Source organism: Clytia hemisphaerica, unplaced genomic scaffold (assembly GCF_902728285.1).
Source record: "Clytia hemisphaerica strain Z4C2 unplaced genomic scaffold, Clytia hemisphaerica genome assembly, whole genome shotgun sequence".
NCBI lineage: Eukaryota > Metazoa > Cnidaria > Hydrozoa > Leptothecata > Clytiidae > Clytia > Clytia hemisphaerica.
Genome location: NW_027104115.1, coordinates 313,263 through 320,249, shown reverse-complemented (window position 1 = coordinate 320,249; position 6,987 = coordinate 313,263).

The following is a 6,987-nucleotide window of genomic DNA, read 5'->3' as shown; positions in this document are numbered from 1 at the left end:
TATACTGGGTGCAGGAGAGCTAATTTGAATTCGATACTTGACATGAAAAATTCTTTTTCCCTCAACAGATTGATAACAGAAGCTTGGTTCACCAAAAATCTTACCTACACAAGTAACACAAGTAAGTAATATAGTTTTTAAATAGTCAATGCGCAGGTAAAACGGAGGAACCCAGAAATTTTCCAGTTTGCAGAGTGTGGCACGTTTGATGGAGATCGAGTGCACAACTCGGAAAAAGTAAAGGTGTAGGTGCAAAATTTTGAAGTTTTCAGGTGCAAGTTCAGACTTGCAGCAGAGTTTCAGCTATTTTTTCCTCAAGCTCAAGTGCAGGCGTATAATATTATAAATTCTTTTTTTTTTGCCTTTTTGGGCGAATTTTCGAGGTATAGGTGCACCTTGTCTGGACCAAAATTTATCAGGTGTGTTATTCCAGTGCACAGAACTTGGTTTTCCGAAATTTTTTCCTTGAGTGCAGCCTTGCCATACTGTACTCTGCAAACTGGGAAATTTTTGCTGACGCAAAATAAATCTGTATACATCCAATTAGAATTTATCGAATACTCGTTACAATGACCATTTGTCCGTCTATTGCAGTTAACGATAGCCCGATCAAGAGTAATCTCTGAACAGATTCTAATTTTCCGCACATGGCACGTATTCTCTCTAAAGTAAATACCATATGGGACCCCGTAAGCGTAAGAGAATCTGTCCAGATTAGGGGCACCGCTTGGATTATTTTTATCGATTGGTGTATTCCTATTAAGTTTGAAGTCAAAAAAGTTACTTTCTCAGGCGGGACGGCTAAAGAATGTTAAGAAAATCTTGTATCCCAACGAGAAACCATGGGGTTGAGCGTGAATTAGTCGACTAGTTAAATAGTCTAGTTGAACCTGACTGGGGATGCGGCACATCAAAGGCCGATTATCATTCCTCTCCGATGGGAAATTGGCCCACTCCTATCTATTAGAGCTGTAGCGTGGGCGGCCACCAATCCACCATCGAAATATCAGATAACGAAATACACCTTTCCAGTAATTCGTAAAACTAATGCGCGCGCATTATTTTGATGCTCTCCACCGTTTGGTCTCTGGAGGTAAACAAACCCGTTTTTTTGCCTGTATTCCCTTAGGGAAAGTTTTTTTTTTTTTAGCTTTTCTTAAGTTCTGTCGAACAAAATTTCATCAAATTTAAGTATGTTCTTCAATCTATTCATGATATTATACCACCCTGAAAATATTTTGGCAAAAGAAGATTGCTGTCAAAAGTTAGAGGCTGAAATCCCACTTTCCCTAATTCCTCGCAGGCAAAAACACATTTTTTACCTCCCAAACAATTTTATACACAACGGTGGAGCGCACATTTTCCCGGACCATTTCTGAGAACTTTGAATTACGGGAAAGGTGTATTCTCACCCAATGGCAGGGCCGGCGAATCAATTTTGAAAGTGGAGGGGCCAAATAGTAAGTGTCTAAGGAGGCGCCACCATGGTTGGTTTTTTTTTTTTCTTAGTAAAAAAGTGGGGGCCATGGTCCCCCGCTCCCCCCCCCCTGTTTCGCCGGCCCTGAATGGAAATTTGGAAAGTCCTTATTATCCGCCAAAGTACCCAGAAAAATCTGCTTTTGTCGCTACCAATATATTTTTCAGATCGAATAGAGATCGATATCAATTGGATCAATATATTTTTAGAATCGATTGTTTGATTGGATCGATAAGAAGATCAATAAGTAATAGATATAATTTTACAATCGATAATTTGATTGGATCGATGTAAGATCGATAAGTAATTAGTGGGGTTGTTTAGCATAATTTACGGGAAAACAATAAGATCTAGCTGAAACTTTCTCCAAACCTTCTCTAGATAGGATGGTTATGCCTCAGGTAAAATTCCCCTAAAATCCCACTGGTGGAACATCCCTTTTTTGGGACATTTCTTTTTTTCCCAGGCAATTTTTTTGAAAAATATCTCGAGTTAGGTAAGGAAATCAGCTATAACCGTTTAAAAGTCTTCTATACAGATTTTCGAGAGCTTTCGAATGGTATACATGATATTGTCTGGAAATAAGTTTGAAATTTTCAAAATATTTCTCCCTTAGGGTTTTGCCTGGGGAAAATAGAAATGTCCCAAAAAAGGGATGTTCCGCCAGTGGGATTTTAGGGGAATTTTTCCTGAGATATCCAGACGATGTCAATCGAACGGAATCGAACGAAAATTCCAATCGAACGCAATCGAACGCAATCGAATGATTGCGATTCGATTGCCAAACGCAATCGAATATCAATCGAACGTAAAATTCTGGGTAAAATTCGATTGATTCGATTGATATTCGATTACGTTCGATTAATATTAGATTACGTTCGATTGATATTCGATTACGTTTGACTGCGTTCGACGGGTGGTCGATTAAATTAGATTCCAATTTATATACCTCAATTCCTTTCAATTTCGAGCGCCTCTTATTAGGGAAGTTAAGTATCGATACGATAGATAAATCAACGCAATGAACGGGCTTTGACACACAACCTGCAGTAAACATGTGGGCAGTGGGCCTGCATGATCTGCATTTTCTAGAATCCAGGCTAAAATGATTCATATCATCTCGTTTAACTCTTCAAATGTTTGAACGAGAATCAACGTTAATCAACAGAATCAATTAGTCGAACCAGTCGAATGCATAAGCCAACCAACCGAACGTAGTCGAATCATCGAATCAATCGAACACAATCGAATCAATCGAATCCAGGCACTAATCGAACGCAATCGAATCAATCGAGAAAATCGCGGTAACATTCGATTGGCATTCGATTGCGTTCGGCAATCGAATTTCAATCATTCGATTGCGTTCGATTGCGTTCAATTGATTCGGCGTTCGATTCGTTTGATTGACATCGTCTGGAGATATAAGCATCCTATAGAGAAGGTCTGGAGAAGGGTTCAGCTAGATCATACTTTTTTCCTACAAACAGCCTGTATTTTTGTAACACGACCACACTAAAACGATAAATGATCCTGACCAAAAAAATTCTTGAGTATCGATCTGGTATCGATCCCTACTCGATCCTATATTGGAATCAATAAGTAATTTATCGATCCTTTATTGATCCTTCATCCATCCGTGCCGTTCCAATTATCAATATCCTATCGAGCCCAACACCGCCTGGATAAAGAAAGGCTGTGTGGCATCAATGGTGATGAGAAGCACCTTTTATCCCTGAGCTCAAACTTTCCCTGAAACGATCAAACACCCAAACCACGAAAGCCCTATGTTCTTCTAGTCGTTCTAATCTATAACTGACAACAAATTTTTGAATGAATTTGTTTATACTTTTTTGGTGGTGTGGTTCAAGGTGATTAACGCTAGTTTTTGGAAATAATAAGAGGGGGTAAATATATTCAAAGCACATGTATGAAGTACATCTTTTACCTTTGGTAGATTCGAGTGGTGTATATATACCGTGTGATTTCTTTTTTTTTTTGTTGCTTGACAGAAACTTTCAGTTCGCCATTTTCTTCGTCTGTATGTATTGGTAGATCAGCCAATCACAGCGCGTTGATTGTGAGGATTACGTCACCTTTTTAATTCCTAATTGTACGGTAAACGATAAATGTACTGATACGAGATTTTACATTGAACTGACTGTCACATGGCCGAGTGGATAGAGCGCTGACCTGGAGATTATGTTACTTTTTCAGACTCGAGTTCGAACCTAGGCCGAGTCAGAAGTTTTGAAATTATTGGCATGAACAGGCATGAAACCTCTCTGACTGTCTGAGAAAGTAGTAATTGTTGTGATGTTCACAGTTCATCAGGTGGCATCAATTGAGCATTGTGATAAAATTGAGTGTTTTGGGACAGAACAGACTTACAGAATTATGGTGCTGGTTAGTAAAGTGATTCAATGTCTGCACTGGTTTGTTTTCTTGACAACCCCCAATGCATGAGCATGAGCAGATGGGGGTTGTTATTTATCTTAAATTTAGGGATAAAAGACCAAGATAAAAAACGAAATTCAGCCCAAAGAACCCGCCCAAAGATTCCTTGATGAGTGTACCTTTCAGCCACTCAGTGATTTATCTCTGCAGCTTCTCAGATCTGAATACCAGAATTACTTTTTACGATTTGTAAAACATAATAAAATTTGAGTTTTACATAGACAAAATCGTCAAAATTCAACTTCCCAGATTTTGAATATTTTTAACATCTCAGATTTTTGCTTCTCAGCTTCTAAGATTTACATTCCTGTCAATATATATTTGATAAAAATGCCTTTAATTTTCGTGAGTTACCTCTATTAAAGGCTGAAAATACGGACAGAACTTTATGTAATGTATATATATACCATATCAGAATGTATACCAGGGGATGTCAATCGAACCAAATCGAACTTCGATTGCCAATCGAAACACAGTGTAGAGCAGATGGGCGGGAGGAAAGGCAAGAGGAAAAGCGGACAGCGGACATAAAAAAAAATCCAATGTCAATCAAACAACATTTAATCGAATGCAATCGACTTTCAATCGAATCAATCGAATTATATATACCCAGAATTTCAGATTCGATTGATATTCGATTGTGTTCTTCAGATATTCAATTGTGTTCTTCAATCGAATCGCAATCATTCGATTGCGTTCGATTAGGTTCGATTGCGTTCGATTAGGTTCGATTGCGTTCGATTAGGTTCGATTGCGTTCGATTGACATCGTCTGGATATATACAGTATATACAAGGTTCAAAAACTTTAAAATGGTATAAACCAGGCGTAATATTAATTGAGTGTAATCAAATTTTTGATTTTTAATCTAATTAATAATCGAATTTCATAGAATTTCATCATTTGTCCATACCAGGGGTATAGACAAACTTTTTCAGGGGGTTTTCATCCCATTTTTCCAAAGGGCTTTTGGTACTTTCAAAGAATTTCCAAGGGGCTTTATGAAGATTTTCAGAGGTCAATAAAACTTCACAGATTTTTTCCAACCTCTTGTTTCAGAAAATCACTGAAAATCAACACAAAAAAAAGAATGTTTCCAGGGGTTAAAACTCGATGTACAAGTGGCAGCCATCGAAAAATTGTGCTGTTCACGTCCCCCGCCCGCATCATAATTTTCACTGATTTTCCGGTGCAGAGATGCGAAAAAAATCCAGGAAAAATCTAGAAGAAACAACTTGTTCTTCAAATGTATAACTTTTTCTTTGGGGAAGGAGGGTTTCAGGCGATACAAGAACAATTTTATAAGAACAATGAGGCTCCAAATGGCCAAAAAATAAGAACAATTCAAGAACAGTTCTGAGGCTCAAAATTATTCAAAAACGGTACTTTTTTCTTTTTCCAGCATGTTTTTACCGAATATCTTTGTGACTAAGCTAATAAAGTATACTTTGAAACTATTATATCTTATATATAGGCCCTATCCATACCCTGGACTAGAAAGTTATTCTTGCTCAAAAAACATTTTTCCCACCAAAAAGTAAGAACAGAATAAGAACAATTTGAGGCTGAAAATGCAAAAAAATAAGTTCTATAGGTAATTATAACAAATAAAGAGTGTACTTTTAATGTTGATTGCATTAATATATCCGATCTGTGCCCTCTTGCCCTGTGAGTCTTAATATATTATGAATAGCCCTTGGGAGTACTATGTTATCCTCAGTAAATTTTCATCAAAACTCCTAAGAAGTGTTTCATCATTCTCACTCGTCACAATAGCTCTAATTTGATTTTATACAAAATTGTTTATAGTTTGAACCTTCTGCCTCTTTTATCTGATGAAACTTTCTTATCCCCTTTCTTGTATCCCCCCCTTTCCTTGAAATATACTGATTCCCTAGTTTTACATGTTTTCCAGTTTGGAAATTTTAATTTTAAAATTAGTTTTCAATCATATTCAAATAAAGAAATAAAGAATTTTCATATAACCTATTTTAGTTTTCAAACAGGGATGGAATTTCAGGGTATTTTTGGATACTTTAAAAAGAGGGAAGGGCGGAGTCCTATCGCGTCTGTGACACAGGGTCTATATTGCAATTTTAGAATATTTCCTCTTAAAGGGTTGTCAATTAAAATGTTGTTTTTTCGTTTTCAGAATAATACAAAATAATATGTCATCAGACTTTTTTGTTGGAGAAAAGTTTGCCTCCTTCGAAGAACTATCCAATAAAATTCAACAATTCAAAATTGAACATTTTACAGAGCTATGCAGAAAAGATTCAAGAACACTTGAATCAGCTTTCAAAACAAAGCGTCTTTCAAAAGAGAAAGACCAAATAAATACTTCCTTGATTTATTCTGAGGTGAAGTATACTTGTGTAGAAGGTGGAGAATGCAAACCTCGTGGCAAAGGTTTGAGAAAGTCAAGGTGATCAAATTTCTTGTAGTCCATAAATCATAATCACTGAAACAAAGTTGCTGTCTCCCTTTATCAAATCACAGATTCCAACAATACCACAAAAGAAATTCTAGCCTTGGGTTACTGATACATGCACTATGAGGTTACAATGTTGTCATTATGTTTGATCTATAAGACTTTCTATTTCTACTGTCTAGTGCACCAAAAGCACATTATCTGGCCCCCTGTCTGCCCCTGTTCAGAATAATTTTCATTATCAATTTAAATTTAATGTTCACATAGGACTTTAAAGAAAGGATGCCCATTTTACATCCGGTTCCGAATGGATAAAGAAGGTCAGTCATTGGTTGTAAAGGATATTGAGCGTTCACATAATCATGAAGTTAACCAAGTAAGGAAAAAATGCTATCAATTTTATTTATTTTTGAATTTATTAAAGCCATACTAGATACTTCTACTCTTTGCTCCAAAAAGGTTGGCTTATAACATTCATATTATGATATATACAATGAGATTGCTTGTGAAATTTAAAGGTGGGATCTAAATAAGGGAGTGAAACTTTTTTACTAATTTTTTTCAACATTTTTCAATTGTTATCTGTCAAATGTCCCTGACCTTATAGCATGTTTTATTATGGGTAA